At 40.9% G+C, this 25,434-nt stretch overlaps 1 long non-coding RNA gene and 7 other non-coding genes across 10 annotated transcripts; all 8 read left to right on the top strand.

Moving 5' to 3' along the window:
* Positions 1–292: 292 nt before the first annotated feature.
* LOC139761915 (uncharacterized) lies at positions 293–25,434 on the top strand. Of its 3 annotated transcripts, XR_011715637.1 has the most exons (11): positions 294–400; positions 4,509–4,587; positions 6,096–6,174; positions 7,640–7,718; positions 9,203–9,281; positions 10,828–10,906; positions 12,536–12,614; positions 14,120–14,198; positions 15,694–15,730; positions 23,840–23,894; positions 25,370–25,434. It is a non-coding gene; the product is annotated as an uncharacterized lncRNA (long non-coding RNA). The 3 variants fall into 3 exon arrangements; XR_011715639.1 differs by lacking the exon at positions 15,694–15,730 and having other exon boundaries at positions 293–400; XR_011715638.1 differs by lacking the exon at positions 15,694–15,730 and having other exon boundaries at positions 23,840–25,434.
* Positions 4,377–4,443, top strand: LOC139762062 (small nucleolar RNA SNORD31). The gene has a single exon (XR_011715679.1). It is a non-coding gene; the product is annotated as a small nucleolar RNA SNORD31 (small nucleolar RNA).
* LOC139762061 (small nucleolar RNA SNORD31) lies at positions 5,964–6,030 on the top strand. The gene has a single exon (XR_011715678.1). It is a non-coding gene; the product is annotated as a small nucleolar RNA SNORD31 (small nucleolar RNA).
* Positions 7,508–7,574, top strand: LOC139762060 (small nucleolar RNA SNORD31). The gene has a single exon (XR_011715677.1). It is a non-coding gene; the product is annotated as a small nucleolar RNA SNORD31 (small nucleolar RNA).
* Positions 9,071–9,137, top strand: LOC139762059 (small nucleolar RNA SNORD31). The gene has a single exon (XR_011715676.1). It is a non-coding gene; the product is annotated as a small nucleolar RNA SNORD31 (small nucleolar RNA).
* Positions 10,696–10,762, top strand: LOC139762058 (small nucleolar RNA SNORD31). Its single transcript, XR_011715675.1, has one exon. It is a non-coding gene; the product is annotated as a small nucleolar RNA SNORD31 (small nucleolar RNA).
* LOC139762057 (small nucleolar RNA SNORD31) lies at positions 12,404–12,470 on the top strand. Its single transcript, XR_011715674.1, has one exon. It is a non-coding gene; the product is annotated as a small nucleolar RNA SNORD31 (small nucleolar RNA).
* Positions 13,988–14,054, top strand: LOC139762056 (small nucleolar RNA SNORD31). The gene has a single exon (XR_011715673.1). It is a non-coding gene; the product is annotated as a small nucleolar RNA SNORD31 (small nucleolar RNA).

Genomic DNA, 25,434 nt, shown 5'->3' with positions numbered 1-25,434 from the left:
TAGAACTGATTCAGGTGGGAGTCTTTTGGGGAAAATGATTTTTCATTAGTGTTTGATAGTTACTGCATGAAGAGGAAATGTGCAAATAAGGCTTTCAGAAGAATGAGAAAGGTCATTGGTATTGATACAAGTGTAGCCATGTCACTTCATAAAAAGCATTATCCTGCATACTGTTCGTACACATTGTTTATCTAATGCATTATCTTTAGAACCCCTTTGTTGTATCTTTAAACAGTGTGAAGTTTGATGCCATGTTTTGCATTTGTTAATTTCCTGAGTAACCTACTTTGCTTCCTTTGCAGATGCTGGAAAGGCAGTGGACTAACCTGCCTGCAACCATTGGTTATGTTGAACATTTGAAGTACAGTTTTGGTGAAATTTTGTCAACCTTGTTGTTTTGGTATGAATTTATCTTTGAATTTGTTCAATAGTTTATTAAAGCTTTGTTTGTCCTGGTTAAGTACATTTTAACATGATGAAAAAAAATCTCTGAAGTAGAATGTTGAACTTCTTTGGTCCTAACATGCACTGAATTTTTGAATTTCAATTAATGTAATAATTGATGGTTGCTGCTTCAAATATATTTTGTTTTTGTTTGCAGGATCTACCAGTCTGTTACCATTTCTAGTACGCCTGAAATGTGAGTGTGGTAGTAGTATTATATTTCTTGTGATAATTATGACATATGTGATATAAAACTAATTTTTCTTCATTAAAGGCTAACATAACTTCATTAGAGGTTTACAGTGGATTGCTTGTTCATGCATTCTGCAAAATGCAATGTAAGAATGCATGTTTTGTTGATTGTATAAGGTGTAGAAATTTCTTTTTAGGTTAGGTTTGTCTTTATGGCTGCTGTTTATCAGTTGGAGTGAAGTTCTGTGCAAACTTTTCATTGGGTATTCAGTTTGAAGGTATACTGGAAAAGAATACAAGGGGAGTTGGGAATCAATTTGTATCCTGTGTGATGGACATGATGAAAGGGGAACTCAGAACATTGAAAGATATTTTAAAGTTTTGTAAACTAGAGGAATGAATGTGAATACTAGCATTTGTATATGTTTTGATAGAACTGATTCAGGTGGGAGTCTTTTGGGGAAAATGATTTTTCATTAGTGTTTGATAGTTACTGCATGAAGAGGAAATGTGCAAATAAGGCTTTCAGAAGAATGAGAAAGGTCATTGGTATTGATACAAGTGTAGCCATGTCACTTCATAAAAAGCATTATCCTGCATACTGTTCGTACACATTGTTTATCTAATGCATTATCTTTAGAACCCCCTTGTGTCTGGGGGGGGGAGATATAGACCGGCACCAGAACTTTTTTTTTTTTTTTTTTTTTTTTTTTTTTTTTTTTTTTTATACCTTTCTCTCTGGGATAAGATGAATTGGATCATTGTGATGTATGAAGGCACTGTGAATCAATGGGTTGAGTTTTGGCTTGAAATGGCCAAGCTGCATCAGCTGCTCTTGCAGTTGATGTTGCTTGGCTGTGGATGGTAGGTGCTGGTTTTGGTAAATAATGCATGATAAAGGATGGAGGTGGATAAATTAGACCATTATTTGTTTCTGAAATTCCCTTGCTACGATGGAATAGGCATTTTATTTTTAAAATGAATATACCAATTTGCCCTTCTTGCGTTATTGAAGTACCTCACAAATTGGATGTGTGCATATGGAGTCCCTGTTTGTTTGTAAGTTCTAGAGGTGGTTGATTTTTAGAATTATTAAACCAATTTTCCCTTCATACATTATTGAAGTAACCATGAACCACCAAACAGTGGCTCCATTTGTGCACATCCAGTTTGTAGCTCTATGACTTTTCCCTGTGAGTGTTCATACAGACACACTTGCACTTGGTGAGGGCACTCGTGATATCTGTGTCCTGGTTGAGTACAGTTTAACATCTCGGAAGTTGTATGTTAAAACTTGTCTTAGCATGCACCGTTTTTTTTTTTTTTCTCAATAATTGTAGATAATGATAGTTGCTTCTTCCAAAATGTTTTTATTTACAGTATCTACAAGTGTTATTTCTAGTACGTCTAAAATGTGTGAGTGGTAGTGGTATTATACCTAGAATGTGATTATTAAAAGACATAACTGGGATAGATGACTGTAATATATCATCTTCATTAAAGGTTCACAATAAATTTTGTTCATTCATTGTGGAAAATGCTAGGTAAGAATGAATGTTTCATTTCTGGATTGTTAGATGCAGAAAACAATGTGTATGTGGGGTTCGTCTTTATGGCTGCTGTGTTATCTGTTAGAACGAAGTTGTGTAAACTTATAGGAAATTCAGCTTAAAGGTATTCCAGAAAAGAATTATTTTATTTATTTTATTTATTTTATTATACTTTGTCGCTGTCTCCTGCGTTTGCGAGGTAGCGCAAGGAAACAGACGAAAGAAATGGCCCACCCCCCCCCCCATACACATGTATATACATACGTCCACACACGCAAATATACATACCTACACAGCTTTCCATGGTTTACCCCAGATGCTTCACATGCCTTGATTCAATCCACTGACAGCACGTCAACCCCGGTATACCACATCGCACCAATTCACTCTATTCCTTGCCCTCCTTTCACCCTCCTGCATGTTCAGGCCCCGATCACACAAAATCTTTTTCACTCCATCTTTCCACCTCCAATTTGGTCTCCCTCTTCTCCTTGTTCCCTCCACCTCCGACACATATATCCTCTTGGTCAATCTTTCCTAACTCATCCTCTCCATGTTCCCAAACCACTTCAAAACACCCTCTTCTGCTCTCTCAACCACGCTCTTTTTATTTCCACACATCTCTCTTACCCTTACGTTACTCACTCGATCAAACCACCTCACACCACACATTGTCCTCAAACATCTCATTTCCAGCACATCCATCCTAATGCGCACAACTCTATCCATAGCCCATGCCTCGCAACCATACAACATTGTTGGAACCACTATTCCTTCAAACATACCCATTTTTGCTTTCCGAGATAATGTTCTCGACTTCCACACATTCTTCAAGGCCCCCAGGATTTTCGCCCCCTCCCCCACCCTATGATCCACTTCCGCTTCCATGGTTCCATCCGCTGCCAGATCCACTCCCAGATATCTAAAACACTTCACTTCCTCCAGTTTTTCTCCATTCAAACTCACCTCCCAGTTGACTTGACCCTCAACCCTACTGTACCTTATAACCTTGCTCTTATTCACATTTACTCTTAACTTTCTTCTTCCACACACTTTTCCAAACTCAGTCACCAGCTTCTGCAGTTTCTCGCATGAATCAGCCACCAGCGCTGTATCATCAGCGAACAACAACTGACTCACTTCCCAAGTTCTCTCATCCCCAGCAGACTTCATACTTGCCCCTCTTTCCAAAACTCTTGCATTTACCTCCCTAACAACCCCATCCATAAACAAATTAAACAACCATGGAGACATCACACACCCCTGCCGCAAACCTACATTCACTGAGAACCAATCACTTTCCTCTCTTCCTACACGTACACATGCCTTACATCCTCGATAAAAACTTTTCACTGCTTCTAACAACTTTCCTCCCACACCATATATTCTTAATACCTTCCACAGAGCATCTCTATCAACTCTATCATATGCCTTCTCCAGATCCATAAATGCTACATACAAATCCATTTGCTTTTCTAAGTATTTCTCACATACATTCTTCAAAGCAAACATCTGATCCACACATCCTCTACCACTTCTGAAACCAAACTGCTCTTCCCCAATCTGATGCTCTGTACATGCCTTCACCCTCTCAATCAATACCCTCCCATATAATTTACCAGGAATACTCAACAAACTTATACCTCTGTAATTTGAGCACTCACTCTTATCCCCTTTGCCTTTGTACAATGGCACTATGCACGCATTCCGCCAATCCTCAGGCACCTCACATGAGTCATACATACATTAAATAACCTTACCAACCAGTCAACAATACAGTCACCCCCTTTTTTAATAAATTCCACTGCAATACCATCCAAACCTGCTGCCTTGCCGGCTTTCATCTTCCGCAAAGCTTTCACTACCTCTTCTCTGTTTACCAAATCATTTTCCCTAACCCTCTCACTTTGCACACCACCTCGACCAAAACACCCTATATCTGCCACTCTATCATCAAACACATTCAACAAACCTTCAAAATACTCACTCCATCTCCTTCTCACATCACCACTACTTGTTATCACCTCCCCACTTGCGCCCTTCACCGAAGTTCCCATTTGCTCCCTTGTCTTACGCACTTTATTTACCTCCTTCCAGAACCTCTTTTTATTCTCCCTAAAATTTAATATATATATATATATATATATATATATATATATATATATATATATATATATATATATATATATATTTTCAAATGATGAAAAGTTACCGTCCCAGTCTGAGGAAGGTGATAGATTCGTGTTCCTGAGCTATATATTTTAGAGCAGTAATGTTTGTGATTTGGTGCGTCAGTTAATATGAGGTGTTTTATTGCAACAGGAAGGCGTGAGCACGTTTGTAGTGGGCCTTCCAACAGAAATAGATGCAAGTATTCCTGATAGCTTTGGAACTTATGTTGGTAAGTGGATATAACATAAATTTGTGTGTATGTAGTGTATTGGAACTTGTATTGGGGTTGATTTTTTGTCAATGGATACGTTCGACCCCGGTATACCACATCGTTCCTATTCTCTCTATTCCTTGCACGCCTTTCACCCTCCTGCATGTTCAGGCCCCGATCACTCAAAATAAGAGCAAGGTAATTAGGTACAGTAGGGTTGAGGGTCAAGTCAATTGGGAGGTAAGTTTGAATGGAGAAAAACTGGAGGAAGTTAAGTGTTTTAGATATCTGGGAGTGGATCTGGCAGCGGATGGAACCGTGGAAGTGGATCATAGGGTGGGGGAGGTGGCGAAAATTCTGGGAGCCTTGAAGAATGTGTGGAAGTTGAGAACATTATCTTGGCAAGCAAAAATGGGTATGTTTGAAGGAATAGTGGTTCCAACAATGTTGTATGTTTGCGAGGCGTGGGCTATGGATAGAGTTGTGCACAGGAGGATGGATGTGCTGGAAATGAGATGTTTGAGGACAATGTGTGGTGTGAGGTGGTTTGATCGAGTAAGTAACGTAAGGATAAGAGAGATGTGTGGAAATAAAAAGAGCATGGTTGAGAGAGCAGAAGAGGGTGTTTTGAAATGGTTTGGGCACATGGAGAGAATGAGTGAGGAAAGATTGACCAAGAGGATATATGTGTCGGAGGTGGAGGGAACGAGGAGAAGTGGGAGACCAAATTGGAGGTGGAAAGATGGAGTGAAAAAGATTTTGTGTGATCAGGGCCTGAACATGCAGGAGGGTGAAAGGCGGGCAAGGAATAGAGTGAATTGGATCGATGTGGTATACCGGGGTTGACGTGCTGTCAGTGGATTGAATCAGGGCATGTGAAGCGTCTGGGGTAAACCATGGAAAGCTGTGTAGGTATGTATATTTGCGTGTGTGGACGTGTATGTATATACATTGTTTCCTTGCGCTACCTCGCAAATGCGGGAGACAGCGACAAAGTATAATAAAAAAAAAAATATATATATATATATATGTCTGTCCCCATTCATTCCCGTCACCACCCCACCACACATGAAATGATAACCTCCTCCCCCAGCATGTGTGCGAGGTAGCACTAGGAAAAGACAACAAAGGCCACATTCATTCAAAGTCTCCAGCTGACATGTATAATGCACCGAAACCACAGCTCTTTCCACATCCAGGCCCCATAGAACTTTCCATGGTTTATCCCAGACACTTCACATGCCCTGGTTCAATCCATCGATAGCACGCGACCCCGGTATACCGCATCATTCCAATTCACTATATATATATATATATATATATATATATATATATATATATATATATATATATATATATATATATATATATATATATATATATATATATTTATTTTTTCAAATGATGAAAATTTACCGTCCCAGTCTGAGGAAGGTGATAGATTCGTGTTCCTGAGCTATATATTTTAGAGCTGTAATGTTTGTGATTTGGTGCATCAGTTAATATGAGGTGTTTTATTGCAACAGGAAGGCGTGAGCACGTTTGTAGTGGGCCTTCCAACAGAAATAGATGCAAGTATTCCTGATAGCTTTGGAACTTATGTTGGTAAGTGGATATAACATAAATTTGTGTGTATGTAGTGTATTGGAACTTGTATTGGGGTTGATTTTTTGTCAATGGATACGTTCGACCCCGGTATACCACATCGTTCCTATTCTCTCTATTCCTTGCACGCCTTTCACCCTCCTGCATGTTCAGGCCCCGATCACTCAAAATAAGAGCAAGGTAATTAGGTACAGTAGGGTTGAGGGTCAAGTCAATTGGGAGGTAAGTTTGAATGGAGAAAAACTGGAGGAAGTAAAGTGTTTTAGATATCTGGGAGTGGATCTGGCAGCGGATGGAACCGTGGAAGTGGATCATAGGGTGGGGGAGGTGGCGAAAATTCTGGGAGCCTTGAAGAATGTGTGGAAGTTGAGAACATTATCTTGGCAAGCAAAAATGGGTATGTTTGAAGGAATAGTGGTTCCAACAATGTTGTATGTTTGCGAGGCGTGGGCTATGGATAGAGTTGTGCACAGGAGGATGGATGTGCTGGAAATGAGATGTTTGAGGACAATGTGTGGTGTGAGGTGGTTTGATCGAGTAAGTAACGTAAGGATAAGAGAGATGTGTGGAAATAAAAAGAGCATGGTTGAGAGAGCAGAAGAGGGTGTTTTGAAATGGTTTGGGCACATGGAGAGAATGAGTGAGGAAAGATTGACCAAGAGGATATATGTGTCGGAGGTGGAGGGAGCGAGGAGAAGTGGGAGACCAAATTGGAGGTGGAAAGATGGAGTGAAAAAGATTTTGTGTGATCAGGGCCTGAACATGCAGGAGGGTGAAAGGCGGGCAAGGAATAGAGTGAATTGGATCGATGTGGTATACCGGGGTTGACGTGCTGTCAGTGGATTGAATCAGGGCATGTGAAGCGTCTGGGGTAAACCATGGAAAGCTGTGTAGGTATGTATATTTGCGTGTGTGGACGTGTATGTATATACATTGTTTCCTTGCGCTACCTCGCAAATGCGGGAGACAGCGACAAAGTATAATAAAAAAAAAAAATATATATATATATATGTCTGTCCCCATTCATTCCCATCACCACCCCACCACACATGAAATGATAACCTCCTCCCCCAGCATGTGTGCGAGGTAGCACTAGGAAAAGACAACAAAGGCCACATTCATTCAAAGTCTCCAGCTGACATGTATAATGCACCGAAACCACAGCTCTTTCCATATCCAGGCCCCATAGAACTTTCCATGGTTTATCCCAGACACTTCACATGCCCTGGTTCAATCCATCGATAGCACGCGACCCCGGTATACCGCATCATTCCAATTCACTATATATATATATATATATATATATATATATATATATATATATTTATTTATTTTTTCAAATGATGAAAATTTACCGTCCCAGTCTGAGGAAGGTGATAGATTCGTGTTCCTGAGCTATATATTTTAGAGCTGTAATGTTTGTGATTTGGTGCATCAGTTAATATGAGGTGTTTTATTGCAACAGGAAGGCGTGAGCACGTTTGTAGTGGGCCTTCCAACAGAAATAGATGCAAGTATTCCTGATAGCTTTGGAACTTATGTTGGTAAGTGGATATAACATAAATTTGTGTGTATGTAGTGTATTGGAACTTGTATTGGGGTTGATTTTTTGTCAATGGATACGTTCGACCCCGGTATACCACATCGTTCCTATTCTCTCTATTCCTTGCACGCCTTTCACCCTCCTGCATGTTCAGGCCCCGATCACTCAAAATAAGAGCAAGGTAATTAGGTACAGTAGGGTTGAGGGTCAAGTCAATTGGGAGGTAAGTTTGAATGGAGAAAAACTGGAGGAAGTAAAGTGTTTTAGATATCTGGGAGTGGATCTGGCAGCGGATGGAACCGTGGAAGTGGATCATAGGGTGGGGGAGGTGGCGAAAATTCTGGGAGCCTTGAAGAATGTGTGGAAGTTGAGAACATTATCTTGGCAAGCAAAAATGGGTATGTTTGAAGGAATAGTGGTTCCAACAATGTTGTATGTTTGCGAGGCGTGGGCTATGGATAGAGTTGTGCACAGGAGGATGGATGTGCTGGAAATGAGATGTTTGAGGACAATGTGTGGTGTGAGGTGGTTTGATCGAGTAAGTAACGTAAGGATAAGAGAGATGTGTGGAAATAAAAAGAGCATGGTTGAGAGAGCAGAAGAGGGTGTTTTGAAATGGTTTGGGCACATGGAGAGAATGAGTGAGGAAAGATTGACCAAGAGGATATATGTGTCGGAGGTGGAGGGAACGAGGAGAAGTGGGAGACCAAATTGGAGGTGGAAAGATGGAGTGAAAAAGATTTTGTGTGATCAGGGCCTGAACATGCAGGAGGGTGAAAGGCGGGCAAGGAATAGAGTGAATTGGATCGATGTGGTATACCGGGGTTGACGTGCTGTCAGTGGATTGAATCAGGGCATGTGAAGCGTCTGGGGTAAACCATGGAAAGCTGTGTAGGTATGTATATTTGCGTGTGTGGACGTGTATGTATATACATTGTTTCCTTGCGCTACCTCGCAAATGCGGGAGACAGCGACAAAGTATAATAAAAAAAAAAAAATATATATATATATGTCTGTCCCCATTCATTCCCGTCACCACCCCACCACACATGAAATGATAACCTCCTCCCCCAGCATGTGTGCGAGGTAGCACTAGGAAAAGACAACAAAGGCCACATTCATTCAAAGTCTCCAGCTGACATGTATAATGCACCGAAACCACAGCTCTTTCCACATCCAGGCCCCATAGAACTTTCCATGGTTTATCCCAGACACTTCACATGCCCTGGTTCAATCCATCGATAGCACGCGACCCCGGTATACCGCATCATTCCAATTCACTATATATATATATATATATATATATATATATATATATATATATATATATATATATATATATATATATTTATTTTTTCAAATGATGAAAATTTACCGTCCCAGTCTGAGGAAGGTGATAGATTCGTGTTCCTGAGCTATATATTTTAGAGCTGTAATGTTTGTGATTTGGTGCATCAGTTAATATGAGGTGTTTTATTGCAACAGGAAGGCGTGAGCACGTTTGTAGTGGGCCTTCCAACAGAAATAGATGCAAGTATTCCTGATAGCTTTGGAACTTATGTTGGTAAGTGGATATAACATAAATTTGTGTGTATGTAGTGTATTGGAACTTGTATTGGGGTTGATTTTTTGTCAATGGATACGTTCGACCCCGGTATACCACATCGTTCCTATTCTCTCTATTCCTTGCACGCCTTTCACCCTCCTGCATGTTCAGGCCCCGATCACTCAAAATAAGAGCAAGGTAATTAGGTACAGTAGGGTTGAGGGTCAAGTCAATTGGGAGGTAAGTTTGAATGGAGAAAAACTGGAGGAAGTAAAGTGTTTTAGATATCTGGGAGTGGATCTGGCAGCGGATGGAACCGTGGAAGTGGATCATAGGGTGGGGGAGGTGGCGAAAATTCTGGGAGCCTTGAAGAATGTGTGGAAGTTGAGAACATTATCTTGGCAAGCAAAAATGGGTATGTTTGAAGGAATAGTGGTTCCAACAATGTTGTATGTTTGCGAGGCGTGGGCTATGGATAGAGTTGTGCACAGGAGGATGGATGTGCTGGAAATGAGATGTTTGAGGACAATGTGTGGTGTGAGGTGGTTTGATCGAGTAAGTAACGTAAGGATAAGAGAGATGTGTGGAAATAAAAAGAGCATGGTTGAGAGAGCAGAAGAGGGTGTTTTGAAATGGTTTGGGCACATGGAGAGAATGAGTGAGGAAAGATTGACCAAGAGGATATATGTGTCGGAGGTGGAGGGAACGAGGAGAAGTGGGAGACCAAATTGGAGGTGGAAAGATGGAGTGAAAAAGATTTTGTGTGATCAGGGCCTGAACATGCAGGAGGGTGAAAGGCGGGCAAGGAATAGAGTGAATTGGATCGATGTGGTATACCGGGGTTGACGTGCTGTCAGTGGATTGAATCAGGGCATGTGAAGCGTCTGGGGTAAACCATGGAAAGCTGTGTAGGTATGTATATTTGCGTGTGTGGACGTGTATGTATATACATTGTTTCCTTGCGCTACCTCGCAAATGCGGTAGACAGCGACAAAGTATAATAAAAAAAAAATATATATATATATATGTCTGTCCCCATTCATTCCCGTCACCACCCCACCACACATGAAATGATAACCTCCTCCCCCAGCATGTGTGCGAGGTAGCACTAGGAAAAGACAACAAAGGCCACATTCATTCAAAGTCTCCAGCTGACATGTATAATGCACCGAAACCACAGCTCTTTCCACATCCAGGCCCCATAGAACTTTCCATGGTTTATCCCAGACACTTCACATGCCCTGGTTCAATCCATCGATAGCACGCGACCCCGGTATACCGCATCATTCCAATTCACTATATATATATATATATATATATATATATATATATATATATATATATAATATATATATATATATATATATATATATATATATTTATATATATGTATATATATATATATATATATATATATATATATATATTTATTTTTTCAAATGATGAAAATTTACCGTCCCAGTCTGAGGAAGGTGATAGATTCGTGTTCCTGAGCTATATATTTTAGAGCTGTAATGTTTGTGATTTGGTGCATCAGTTAATATGAGGTGTTTTATTGCAACAGGAAGGCGTGAGCACGTTTGTAGTGGGCCTTCCAACAGAAATAGATGCAAGTATTCCTGATAGCTTTGGAACTTATGTTGGTAAGTGGATATAACATAAATTTGTGTGTATGTAGTGTATTGGAACTTGTATTGGGGTTGATTTTTTGTCAATGGATACGTTCGACCCCGGTATACCACATCGTTCCTATTCTCTCTATTCCTTGCACGCCTTTCACCCTCCTGCATGTTCAGGCCCCGATCACTCAAAATAAGAGCAAGGTAATTAGGTACAGTAGGGTTGAGGGTCAAGTCAATTGGGAGGTAAGTTTGAATGGAGAAAAACTGGAGGAAGTAAAGTGTTTTAGATATCTGGGAGTGGATCTGGCAGCGGATGGAACCGTGGAAGTGGATCATAGGGTGGGGGAGGTGGCGAAAATTCTGGGAGCCTTGAAGAATGTGTGGAAGTTGAGAACATTATCTTGGCAAGCAAAAATGGGTATGTTTGAAGGAATAGTGGTTCCAACAATGTTGTATGTTTGCGAGGCGTGGGCTATGGATAGAGTTGTGCACAGGAGGATGGATGTGCTGGAAATGAGATGTTTGAGGACAATGTGTGGTGTGAGGTGGTTTGATCGAGTAAGTAACGTAAGGATAAGAGAGATGTGTGGAAATAAAAAGAGCATGGTTGAGAGAGCAGAAGAGGGTGTTTTGAAATGGTTTGGGCACATGGAGAGAATGAGTGAGGAAAGATTGACCAAGAGGATATATGTGTCGGAGGTGGAGGGAACGAGGAGAAGTGGGAGACCAAATTGGAGGTGGAAAGATGGAGTGAAAAAGATTTTGTGTGATCAGGGCCTGAACATGCAGGAGGGTGAAAGGCGGGCAAGGAATAGAGTGAATTGGATCGATGTGGTATACCGGGGTTGACGTGCTGTCAGTGGATTGAATCAGGGCATGTGAAGCGTCTGGGGTAAACCATGGAAAGCTGTGTAGGTATGTATATTTGCGTGTGTGGACGTGTATGTATATACATTGTTTCCTTGCGCTACCTCGCAAATGCGGGAGACAGCGACAAAGTATAATAAAAAAAAAAAATATATATATATATGTCTGTCCCCATTCATTCCCGTCACCACCCCACCACACATGAAATGATAACCTCCTCCCCCAGCATGTGTGCGAGGTAGCACTAGGAAAAGACAACAAAGGCCACATTCATTCAAAGTCTCCAGCTGACATGTATAATGCACCGAAACCACAGCTCTTTCCACATCCAGGCCCCATAGAACTTTCCATGGTTTATCCCAGACACTTCACATGCCCTGGTTCAATCCATCGATAGCACGCGACCCCGGTATACCGCATCATTCCAATTCACTATATATATATATATATATATATATATATATATATATATATATATATATATATATAATATATATATATATATATATATAATATATATATATATATATATATATATATAATATATATATATATATATATATATATATATATATATATATATATATATATTATATATATATATATATATATATATATATATATATATATATATATATATATATATTTATTTTTTCAAATGATGAAAATTTACCGTCCCAGTCTGAGGAAGGTGATAGATTCGTGTTCCTGAGCTATATATTTTAGAGCTGTAATGTTTGTGATTTGGTGCATCAGTTAATATGAGGTGTTTTATTGCAACAGGAAGGCGTGAGCACGTTTGTAGTGGGCCTTCCAACAGAAATAGATGCAAGTATTCCTGATAGCTTTGGAACTTATGTTGGTAAGTGGATATAACATAAATTTGTGTGTATGTAGTGTATTGGAACTTGTATTGGGGTTGATTTTTTGTCAATGGATACGTTCGACCCCGGTATACCACATCGTTCCTATTCTCTCTATTCCTTGCACGCCTTTCACCCTCCTGCATGTTCAGGCCCCGATCACTCAAAATAAGAGCAAGGTAATTAGGTACAGTAGGGTTGAGGGTCAAGTCAATTGGGAGGTAAGTTTGAATGGAGAAAAACTGGAGGAAGTAAAGTGTTTTAGATATCTGGGAGTGGATCTGGCAGCGGATGGAACCGTGGAAGTGGATCATAGGGTGGGGGAGGTGGCGAAAATTCTGGGAGCCTTGAAGAATGTGTGGAAGTTGAGAACATTATCTTGGCAAGCAAAAATGGGTATGTTTGAAGGAATAGTGGTTCCAACAATGTTGTATGTTTGCGAGGCGTGGGCTATGGATAGAGTTGTGCACAGGAGGATGGATGTGCTGGAAATGAGATGTTTGAGGACAATGTGTGGTGTGAGGTGGTTTGATCGAGTAAGTAACGTAAGGATAAGAGAGATGTGTGGAAATAAAAAGAGCATGGTTGAGAGAGCAGAAGAGGGTGTTTTGAAATGGTTTGGGCACATGGAGAGAATGAGTGAGGAAAGATTGACCAAGAGGATATATGTGTCGGAGGTGGAGGGAACGAGGAGAAGTGGGAGACCAAATTGGAGGTGGAAAGATGGAGTGAAAAAGATTTTGTGTGATCAGGGCCTGAACATGCAGGAGGGTGAAAGGCGGGCAAGGAATAGAGTGAATTGGATCGATGTGGTATACCGGGGTTGACGTGCTGTCAGTGGATTGAATCAGGGCATGTGAAGCGTCTGGGGTAAACCATGGAAAGCTGTGTAGGTATGTATATTTGCGTGTGTGGACGTGTATGTATATACATTGTTTCCTTGCGCTACCTCGCAAATGCGGGAGACAGCGACAAAGTATAATAAAAAAAAAAAATATATATATATATGTCTGTCCCCATTCATTCCCGTCACCACCCCACCACACATGAAATGATAACCTCCTCCCCCAGCATGTGTGCGAGGTAGCACTAGGAAAAGACAACAAAGGCCACATTCATTCAAAGTCTCCAGCTGACATGTATAATGCACCGAAACCACAGCTCTTTCCACATCCAGGCCCCATAGAACTTTCCATGGTTTATCCCAGACACTTCACATGCCCTGGTTCAATCCATCGATAGCACGCGACCCCGGTATACCGCATCATTCCAATTCACTATATATATATATATATATATATATATATATATATATATATATATATATATATATATATATATATATATATATATATATATATATATATTTATTTTTTCAAATGATGAAAATTTACCGTCCCAGTCTGAGGAAGGTGATAGATTCGTGTTCCTGAGCTATATATTTTAGAGCTGTAATGTTTGTGATTTGGTGCATCAGTTAATATGAGGTGTTTTATTGCAACAGGAAGGCGTGAGCACGTTTGTAGTGGGCCTTCCAACAGAAATAGATGCAAGTATTCCTGATAGCTTTGGAACTTATGTTGGTAAGTGGATATAACATAAATTTGTGTGTATGTAGTGTATTGGAACTTGTATTGGGGTTGATTTTTTGTCAATGGATACGTTCAACCCCGGTATACCACATCGTTCCTATTCTCTCTATTCCTTGCACGCCTTTCACCCTCCTGCATGTTCAGGCCCCGATCACTCAAAATCTTTTTCACTCCATCTTTCCACCTCCAATTTGGTCTCCGACTTCTTGTTCCCTCCACCTCTGACACATATATCCTTTTGGTCAATCTTTCCTCATTCATTATCTCCATGCAACCAAACCATTTCAAAACACCCTCTTCTGCTCTCTCAACCATACTCTTTTTATTACCACACATCTCTTACCCTTACATTACTTACTCGATCAAACCACCTCACACCACACATTGTCCTCAAACATCTCATTTCCAGCACATCCACCCTCCTGCGCACAACTCTATCCATAGCCCACACCTCGCAACCATAAAGTATTGTTGGAACCACTATTCCTTCAAACATAGCCATTTTTGCTTTCCGAGATAATGTTCTCGACTTCCACACATTCTTCAAGGCTCCCAGAATTTTTGCCCCCTCCCCCACCCCATGATTCACTTCCATGGTTCCATCCACTCCCAGATATCTAAAACACTTCACTTCCTCCAGTTTTTCTCCATTCAAACTTACCTGCCACTTGACATGACCCTCAACCCTACTGTACCTAATAACCTTGCTCTTATTCACATTTACTCTCAAGTTTCTTCTTTCACACACTTTACCAAACTCAGTCACCAGCTTCTGCAGTTTCTCGCATGAATCAGCCACCAGTGCTGTATCATCAGCGAACAACTGACTCCCTTCCCAAGCTCTCTCATCCACAAGAGACTGCATACTTGCCCCTCTTTCCAAAACCCTTGCATTCACCTCCCTAACAACCCCATCCATAAACAAACTAAACCACCATGGAGACGTCCATCACACACCCCTGCCACAAAGTTTTGTGGGGCCTGGGTGTGGGAAGGGAGCTGTGGTTTCAGTGCATTATACATGACAGCTAGAGTGTGACCGCATGTGGCCTTTGTTGTCTTTTCCTAGCTCTACTAAGTGCACATGCAGGGGGAGGGGTTTGTCATTTCACATGGCAGGGTGGCGACGGGAATGAATGAAGGCAGCAAGAATGAATTATGTACATGTGTATATATGTATATGTTGAAATGTATGTGTGTGTGTGGACATATATGTATATTCATGTGTATGCAGGTGGGTTGGGCCATTCTTTCGTCTGTTTCCTTGTTCTACCTTGCTAACGCGGGAGACAGCAACTAAGTATAAATATAATAAATCATTATTTTACGGTAATACATGAATAATGCTTTGTCATGATGATTCTTTTGCTACTTCTGAATGTTTTGATTACATTACCAACCACCAAGATCTCTGAGGAAATAGCTGATTTGTACCTAAACATTACCCTTTTCCTTTTGGTTTTTTACATGTTATTCTGTCTTTCAGATTCAAGATAAAAGCAGATTGAGACAGTTGTATCTAGGTGGGTTCACATTTTTACTGTAAAGTATGTTTAAGCTATATAGTGATAAGTTTTGTTTATGACACACACACACACACACACACACCAATGCTTTGTCATGATTCATTTGCTACTTATGAATGTTTTTATTACATTCCCACCAAGATCTCTGAGGAAATAGCTGATTTCAGGGCCATAAATGCTACACACAAACACATCTGTTTTTTTAAGTTATTCACATACATTCTTCAAAGCAAATACCTGAACCACACATCATCTACCTCTTTTGAAACCACACTGCTCTTCCTCAGTCTGATGCTCTGTACATGCCTTTACCTTCTCAATCAGTACCCTTCCATGTAATTTCTTGGAAATACTAGCAAACTTATGCCTCTGTAATTTGAACACTCAACTTTATCCCCTTTCATTTTGTACAATGGCACTATGCATGCATTCTGCCAATCCTCAGGCACATTTCTGTAATCCATACATACATTGAGTATCCTTAACCAATCGACAGCAGTTACCCATTTAATGAATTCCACTGCAGTACCATCCGAACCCGCCAGCTTTCATCTTACGCAAGGGTTTCACTCCCTCTTTGTTTACTGAACCATTCTCCCTGACCCATAATCACTGTTTACCCCATCAACAAGGTAACGCCAAGAAACTGATGAAGAATTGCCCATCTACTCGTATATGCATAAATGCCCACATAAATACCTACACATATGCTGACATGAAATGCATACACTTGTACATATTCATACTTGCTTGCCTTTATCCATTGCTGTCGGTACCCCACCCCACAGGGAAAACTGCATTGCTATCCCATGCTTCAATGAGGTAGCACCAGGAATACAGACGAAAAGGTTACATTTGTTCACTCGATATCTACCTGTCATGTGTAATGCACTGAAGCCACAGCTCCCTATCCACTTCCAGTCCCCACAGACCTTTCCATGGTTTATCCAAACATTTAACATACCCTGATTCAATCCATTGACTGAATTATAAGCAGCTATTTTGTAATTTTATGTTCAGATTGTATATAATCATATCATTAGGGTCTACTCTGAAAATGCAGGTATTGATTTTGAAAGAATTTTTTTATTTTTATATTTTATTATACTTTGTCGCTGTCTTTCGTGTTTGTGAGGTAGCGCAAGGAAACAGACGAAAGAATGGCCCAACCCACCCACAAACACATGTATATACATACACATCCACACACAGCACATATACATACCTATACATCACAATGTATACATATATACACATGTAAATAATTCATACTGTCTGCCCTTATTCCCGTCGCCAACCCGCCACACATGAAATGACAATCCCCTCCCCCGCATGTGTGCAAGGTAGCACTATGAAAAGACAACAAAGGCCACATTCGTTCACACTGTCTCTAGCTGTCATGTATAATGCACCGAAGCCACAGCTCCCTTTCCACGTCCAGGCCCCACAAAACTTTACATTGTTTACCCCCAGACGCTTCACATGCCCTGGTTCAATCCATTGACAGCACGTTGACCCTGGTATACCACATCGTTCCAATTCACTATTCCTTGCACGCCTTTCACCCTCCTGCATGTTCAGGCCTGCATTCATGTTTATTCACTTTTTATTTTGCTTTGTTGCTGTCTCCCGTGTTAGCGAGGTAGCCCAAGGAAACAGACGAAATAATGGCCCAACCCACCCACATACACATCCACAAACGCAAATATACATACCTATACATCTCAACGTATACATATATATACACAGAGACATAAACATATATAAACACATGTACATAATTCATACTGTCTGCCCTTATTCATTCCCATCACCACCCCGCCACACGTGAAATAACAACCCCCTCCCCCCTCATGTGCGTGAGGTAGCGCTAGGAAAGGGCAGTAAAGGCCACTTTCATTCACATCCAGTCTCTAGCTGTCATGTAATAATGCACCGAAACCACAGCTCCCTTTCCACATCCAGGCCCCACAGAACTTTCCATGGTTTACCAGAGACACTTCACATGCCCTGGTTCAATCGATTGCCAGCACGTCGACCACGGTATACCACATCGTTCCAATTCACTCTATTCCTTGCAGGCCTTTCACTCATCTTTCCACCTCCAATTTGGTCTCCCGCTTTTCCTCGTTCCCTCCGCCTCTGAAATGTATATCCTCTTGGTCAATCTTTCCTCACTCATTCTCTCCATGTGACCAAACCATTTCAAAACATCCTCTTCTGCTCTCTCAACCACTCTTTTTATTACCACACATCTCTTTTACCCTATTGTTACTTACTCGATCAAACCATCTCTCACCACAATATTCCTCAAACAGCTCATTTCCAACACATCCACCCTCCTGCGCACAACTCTATCCATAGCCCACGCCTCACAACCATATATTATTGTTGGAACCACTATTCTTTCAAACATACCCATTTTTGCTTTCTGAGATAATGTTCTCGACGTCCACACATTCTTTAACGCTCCCAGAACTTTTGCCCCCGCCCTATGATTCACTTCCGCTTCCAAATCCACTCCCAGATATCTAAAACACTTCACTTCCTCCAGTTTTTCTCCATTCAAACTTACTTCCCAGTTGACTTGTCCCTCAACCCTACTGTACCTAATAACTTTGCTCTTATTTGCATTTACTCTCGGCTTTCTTCTTTCACACACTTTACCAAACTCAGTCACCAGCTTCTGCAGTTTCTCACCCAAATCAGCCACCAGCACTGTATCATCAGCGAACAACAACTGACTCTCTTCCCAAGCTCTCTCGTCCACAACAGACTGCATACTTGCCCCTCTTTCCAAAACTCTTGCATTCACCTCCCTAACAACCCCATCCATAAACAAATTAAACAACCATGGAGACATCACACACCCCTGCCACAAACCTACATTCACTGAGAACCAATCGCTTTCCTCTCTTCCTACACGTACACATGCCTTACATCCTAAATAAAAGCTTTTCATTGCTTCTAACAATCTGCCTCCCACACCATATATTCTTAATACCTTCCACAGAGCATCTCTACCAACTCTTATCATATGCCTTCTCCAGATCCATAAATGCTACATACAAATCCATTTGCTTTTCTAAGTATTTCTCACATTCTCACATTCTTCAAAGCAAACACCTGATCCACACATCCTTTACCACTTCTGAAACCACACTGATCTTCCCCAATCTGATGCTCTGTACATGTGTTCACCCTCTCGATCGATACCCTCCCATATAATTTCCCAGGAATACTCAACAAACTTATACCTCTGTGATTTGAGCACTCTTATCCCCTTTGCCTTTGTACAATAGCACTATGCAAGCATTCCGCCAATCCTCAGGCACCTCACCATGAGACATACATAAATTAAATAACCTTACCAACCAGTCAACAATAGTCACCCCCTTTTTTTAATAAATTCTATAGTTATATATATTAATTTTTAGATATCTGGGAGTGCATTTGGCAGCGGATGGAAGCAGACGTGAATCATAGGGTGGGTGAGGGGGCAAAAGTTCTGGGAGCGTTGAAGAATGTGTGTAAGTTGAGAACGTTATCTTGGGAAGCATAAATGGGTATGTTTGAAGGAATAGTTGTTCTAACAATGATATATGGTTGCGAGGCATGGGCTATAGATAGTTGTGTGGAGGAGGGTGGATGTGCTGGAAATCGAGATGTTTGAGGACAATATGTGGTGTGAGGTGATTTGATTAAGTAATGATAGGGTAAGAGAAATGTGTGGTAATAGTGTGGTTGAGAGAGCAGAAGAGGGTATTTTGAAATGGTTTGGTCGCATGGAGAGAAAGAGTGAAAGATTGACAGGATATATGTGATAGAGGTGGAGGGAATAAGAAGTGGGAGACCAAATTGAAGATGGAAAGATGGAGTGAAAAAGATTGAGTGATCGGCGCCTGAACATGCAGGAGGGTGAAAGGCGTGCAAGGAATAGAGTGAATTGGAACGATGTGGTATTCCGGGGTCGACGTGCCGTCAATGGATTGAACCAGGGCATGTGAAGCGAATGGGTTAAACCATGGAAAGTTCTGTGGGGCCTGGATGTGAAAAGGGAGCTGTGGTTTCGGTGCATTATACATGGCAGCTAGAGACTGTGTGAATGAATGTGGCCTTTGTTTTTTCCCAGCGCTACCTCGCACACATGCAGGGAAGGGGGTTGTTATTTCATGTGTGGCGGGGTGGCGACAGGAATGAATAAGGGCAGACTATTATGTGACATTCATTTTTTTCATTCATTTCAAGCTAAAAGTTTGTTTCTAAATTGTTTCTTACATTTTTCATATGTATATATATGTATGTGTGTGTATGTGCGTATGTGTGTGTGTGTGTATATATGTATATATATATGTATATTATCCCTGGGGATAGGGGTGAAAGAATACTTCCCACGTATTCCTCGCGTGTCGTAGAAAGCGACTAGAGGGGACGGGAGCGGGGGGCCGGAAATCCTCCCCTCCTTGTATTAACTTTCTAAAATGGGAAACAGAAGAAGGAGTCACGCGGGGAGTGATCATCCTCCTCGAAGGCTCAGAGTGGGGTGCCTAAATGTGTGTGGATGTAACCAAGATGTGAAAAAAGGAGAGATAGGTAGTATGTTTGAGGAAAGGAACCTGGATGTTTTGGCTCTGAGTGAAACGAAGCTCAAGGGTAAAGGGGAAGAGTGGTTTGGAAATGTCTGGGGAGTGAAGTCAGGGGTTAGTGAGAGGACAAGAGCAAGGGAAGGAGTAGCAATACTCCTGAAACAGGAGTTGTGGGAGTATGTGATAGAATGTAAGAAAGTAAATTCTCGATTAATATGGGTAAAATCGAAAGTTGATGGAGAGAGGTGGGTGATTATTGGTGCATATGCACCTGGGCATGAGAAGAAAGATCATGAGAGGCAAGTGTTTTGGGAGCAGCTGAATGAGTGTGTTAGCGGTTTTGATGCACGAGACCGGGTTATAGTGATGGGTGATTTGAATGCAAAGGTGAGTAATGTGGCAGTTGAGGGAATAATTGGTATGCATGGGGTGTTCAGTGTTGTAAATGGAAATGGTGAAGAGCTTGTAGATTTATGTGCTGAAAAAGGACTGATGATTGGGAATACCTGGTTTAAAAAGCGAGATATACATAAGTATACTTATGTAAGTAGGAGAGATGGCCAGAGAGCGTTATTGGATTACGTGTTAATTGACAGGCGTGCGAAAGAGAGACTTTTGGATGTTAATGTGCTGAAAGGTGCAACTGGAGGGATGTCTGATCATTATCTTGTGGAGGCTAAGGTGAAGATTAGTATGGGTTTTCAGAAAAGAGGAGTGAATGTTGGGGTGAAGAAGGTGGTGAGAGTAAGTGAGCTTGGGAAGGAGACCTGTGTGGGGAAGTACCAGGAGAGACTGTGTACAGAATGGAAAAAGGTGAGAACAATGGAAGTAAGGGGAGTGGGGGAGGAATGGGATGTATTTAGGGAATCAGTGATGGATTGCGCAAAAGATGCTTGTGGCATGAGAAGAGTGGGAGGTGGGCTGTTTAGAAAGGGTAGTGAGTGGTGGGATGAAGAAGTAAGAGTATTAGTGAAAGAGAAGAGAGAGGCATTTGGACGATTTTTGCAGGGAAAAAATGCAATTGAGTGGGAGAAGTATAAAAGAAAGAGACAGGAGGTCAAGAGAAAGGTGCAAGAGGTGAAAAAAAGGGCAAAATGAGAGTTGGGGTGAGAGACTATCAGTAAATTTTAGGGAGAATAAAAAGATGTTCTGGAAGGAGGTAAATAGGGTGCGTAAGACAAGGGAGCAAATGGGTACTTCAGTGAAGGGCGTAAATGGGGAGGTGATAACAAGTAGTGGTGATGTGAGAAGGAGATGGAATGAGTATTTTGAAGGTCTGTTGAATGTGTCTGATGACAGAGTGGCAGATATAGGGTGTTTTGGTCGAGGTGGTGTGCAAAGTGAGAGGGTTAGGGAAAATGATTTGGTAAACAGAGAAGAGGTAGTAAAAGCTTTGCGGAAGATGAAAGCCGGCAAGGCAGCAGGTTTGGATGGTATTGCAGTGGAATTTATTAAAAAAGGGGGTGACTGTATTGTTGACTGGTTGGTAAGGTTATTTAATGTATGTATGACTCATGGTGAGGTGCCTGAGGATTGGCGGAATGCGTGCATAGTGCCATTGTACAAAGGCAAAGGGGATAAGAGTGAGTGCTCAAATTACAGAGGTATAAGTTTGTTGAGTATTCCTGGTAAATTATATGGGAGGGTATTGATTGAGAGGGTGAAGGCATGTACAGAGCATCAGATTGGGGAAGAGCAGTGCGGTTTCAGAAGTGGTAGAGGATGTGTGGATCAGGTGTTTGCTTTGAAGAATGTATGTGAGAAATACTTAGAAAAGCAAATGGATTTGTATGTAGCATTTATGGATCTGGAGAAGGCATATGATAGAGTTGATAGAGATGCTCTGTGGAAGGTATTAAGAATATATGGTGTGGGAGGCAAGTTGTTAGAAGCAGTGAAAAGTTTTTATCGAGGATGTAAGGCATGTGTACGTGTAGGAAGAGAGGAAAGTGATTGGTTCTCAGTGAATGTAGGTTTGCGGCAGGGGTGTGTGATGTCTCCATGGTTGTTTAATTTGTTTATGGATGGGGTTGTTAGGGAGGTAAATGCAAGAGTCCTGGAAAGAGGGGCAATTATGAAGTCTGTTGGGGATGAGAGAGCTTGGGAAGTGAGTCAGTTGTTGTTCGCTGATGATACAGCGCTGGTGGCTGATTCATGTGAGAAACTGCAGAAGCTGGTGACTGAGTTTGGTAAAGTGTGTGGAAGAAGAAAGTTAAGAGTAAATGTGAATAAGAGCAAGGTTATTAGGTACAGTAGGGTTGAGGGTCAAGTCAATTGGGAGGTGAGTTTGAATGGAGAAAAACTGGAGGAAGTGAAGTGTTTTAGGTATCTGGGAGTGGATCTGTCAGCGGATGGAACCATGGAAACGGAAGTGGATCATAGGGTGGGGGAGGGGGCGAAAATTTTGGGAGCCTTGAAAAATGTGTGGAAGTCGAGAACATTATCTCGGAAAGCAAAAATGGGTATGTTTGAAGGAATAGTGGTTCCAACAATGTTGTATGGTTGCGAGGCGTGGGCTATGGACAGAGTTGTGCGCAGGAGGATGGATGTGCTGGAAATGAGATGTTTGAGGACAATGTGTGGTGTGAGGTGGTTTGATCGAGTAAGTAACGTAAGGGTAAGAGAGATGTGTGGAAATAAAAAGAGCGTGGTTGAGAGAGCAGAAGAGGGTGTTTTGAAATGGTTTGGGCACATGGAGAGAATGAGTGAGGAAAGATTGACCAAGAGGATATATGTGTCGGAGGTGGAGGGAACGAGGAGAAGAGGGAGACCAAATTGGAGGTGGAAAGATGGAGTGAAAAAGATTTTGTGTGATCGGGGCCTGAACATACAGGAGGGTGTAAGGAGGGCAAGGAATAGTGAATTGGAGCGATGTGGTATACAGGGGTTGACGTGCTGTCAGTGGAGTGAATCAAGGCATGTGAAGCGTCTGGGGTAAACCATGGAAAGCTGTGTAGGTATGTATATTTGTGTGTGTGGACGTGTGTATGTACATGTGTATGGGGGGGGGGTTGGGCCATTTCTTTCGTCTGTTTCCTTGCGCTACCTCGCAAACGCGGGAGACAGCGACAAAGTATAAAAAAAAAAATATATATATATATATATATGTGTGTGTGTGTGTATATATATGTATACATTGAGATGTATAGGTATGTACATGTGTGTGTGTGGACGTGTATGTATATACATGTGTATGTTGGTGGGTTGGGCCATTCTTTCGTCTGTTTCCATGCGCTACCTTGCTAACACGGGAGACACTGACAAAGTATAATTAATAAAATGAATATATTAATTATTGTTTTCAGAACTTTAAGATCTTTGTAAATATAATTCTTCCCTCGTGTTGGTTGATTTTTTTCTTTATCGTGAATTTACAAATCTTTGGTTTTGTGATGAATTCATTTTCTCTGAGTAATTGCAAAAATTGTGATAGCATATTAGCTCTAACTGAAATATTTCTTTAAGCATTATGAAAATATTCATGTGACTTTGGTTGAAATTTTTCTTATGATTTGCACAGGAAATTGTCTTTGTCTATACGGGTGCAGTCCTCTACCTAATCAAGATTTTCTGAGGTAAGAAAAAAGATATATTTTACAGTCCAAGTGATGTTCAGGAAAACCCCATTCTAAAAGACTCAATAAGGGAAAGGATTATTTATTAATGTAATTCAATATTATTTTATTCCTAAACAATTGTAGGTGTTTTGCTTGGCTGTGCATGTTTTGCTCTGCGTTTAGTGCATTATACACATCTCCAGTGTGAATGTGCACTAATGAGACCATTGTTAGTTTGCTATTGACTACCTTTTGAAAGTGTAGTTTAGTGAGGGTGTGTTGAAATGTTTTGGATATATGGAGAGAATGAATGAGGAAAGACTGACAGAGGATGTGTCAGAGGTGGAGGGAACTAGGAGGATTAGGGCTTGTGAACATAGAAGAGGGTCAGAGGTGTGCAAGGAATAGAATGAATTGGAACGATATGGTATACTGGGGTCGACGTGCTGTCATTGTATTGAACCAGGGCATGTGATGCATCTGGGGTGAAGTACAAATGATCAAGTGTGCTCTACACAGATGACTCAACACTACATTCATCCACATCCATCAGTTGTGCCCCTTCTCTCACTTGATCTTGCATCATGACGCATCTTCCTCAGTACACTCAGACAGGGTATGTCAGTGGGTAGACAATATCTAATAGAGTTTAATGCCAGTTTCTATCCCTCTCTTGAAAATCCCTGCAACTCTAGTTTCTCCTTTGACAATTCTATAATTACACCTCGACTCTATGAACATATTTGGCATTACATTAAATCACTTTCTTGAAAACCCACATTATGGGAATAGTTAAGTCGGCCTCTATATTAAAGGAAAAATGTCCTGTTGTAGTGTATGGGACATTTGCTCATTGGTATGATTCATATTTGCGATTCACACATTGATCCATTTCATATTTAGTTATGTGTTTAAGATTTCTATATTGTAGATTGCGAGAGCATTTCCAGATTGCTTTGTTTTTTCAGAAAGAAACAATAAGTAATGGCAATGACAGGTACAATGTAGATTTTTAAAACTCGTTTAAGGCTTGTTTCATTGTTATTTAAGTAATTTTTGGCTTCTAGTTGTGTATGTGTCAGTACATTTGCAGAAGTTTGTGATTAGTTAGATTGCACTTGATGCATGTCATTTATCGCCCCTTGTATCCATGCCGCAATTGATTTGTACCACATTTTAACTGAAAAGACTAATTGTGTGTTTCCAGAAAATACTGAGCTTTGTCTTCCACCAGCAGTAACGTGGCTACTTTGTCATGATAATCATCACGCCCTTCTTTTGTTACATTATACTAGAACAGATTGATATCCTTACTGTATAAGGATTTGATAATGAAAAATGTTTGTGGTGGATGTTTTGTTAGGATATGTAATATGAAGGAAGAAGCTTCAACTTTGTATTTTTGTAGATGAATTGCTGTGTTTACACATGAGTGAAAAATGAATATCTCCAGTTGCCAAGTGCCAGGTCTAATTATTTCAATTCTCTTGCAGGCAGTTCCTGTTGAGATGCTGATGTAGATTGTTGTAATATAAAATAAACATAATACCTTGTATAA

This window comes from Panulirus ornatus, chromosome 42 (assembly GCF_036320965.1).
Source record: "Panulirus ornatus isolate Po-2019 chromosome 42, ASM3632096v1, whole genome shotgun sequence".
NCBI classification, from domain to species: Eukaryota; Metazoa; Arthropoda; class Malacostraca; order Decapoda; family Palinuridae; genus Panulirus; species Panulirus ornatus.
Note: the sequence above shows the minus strand (reverse complement) of the source record. Positions and strands in the feature narration are given on the sequence as shown.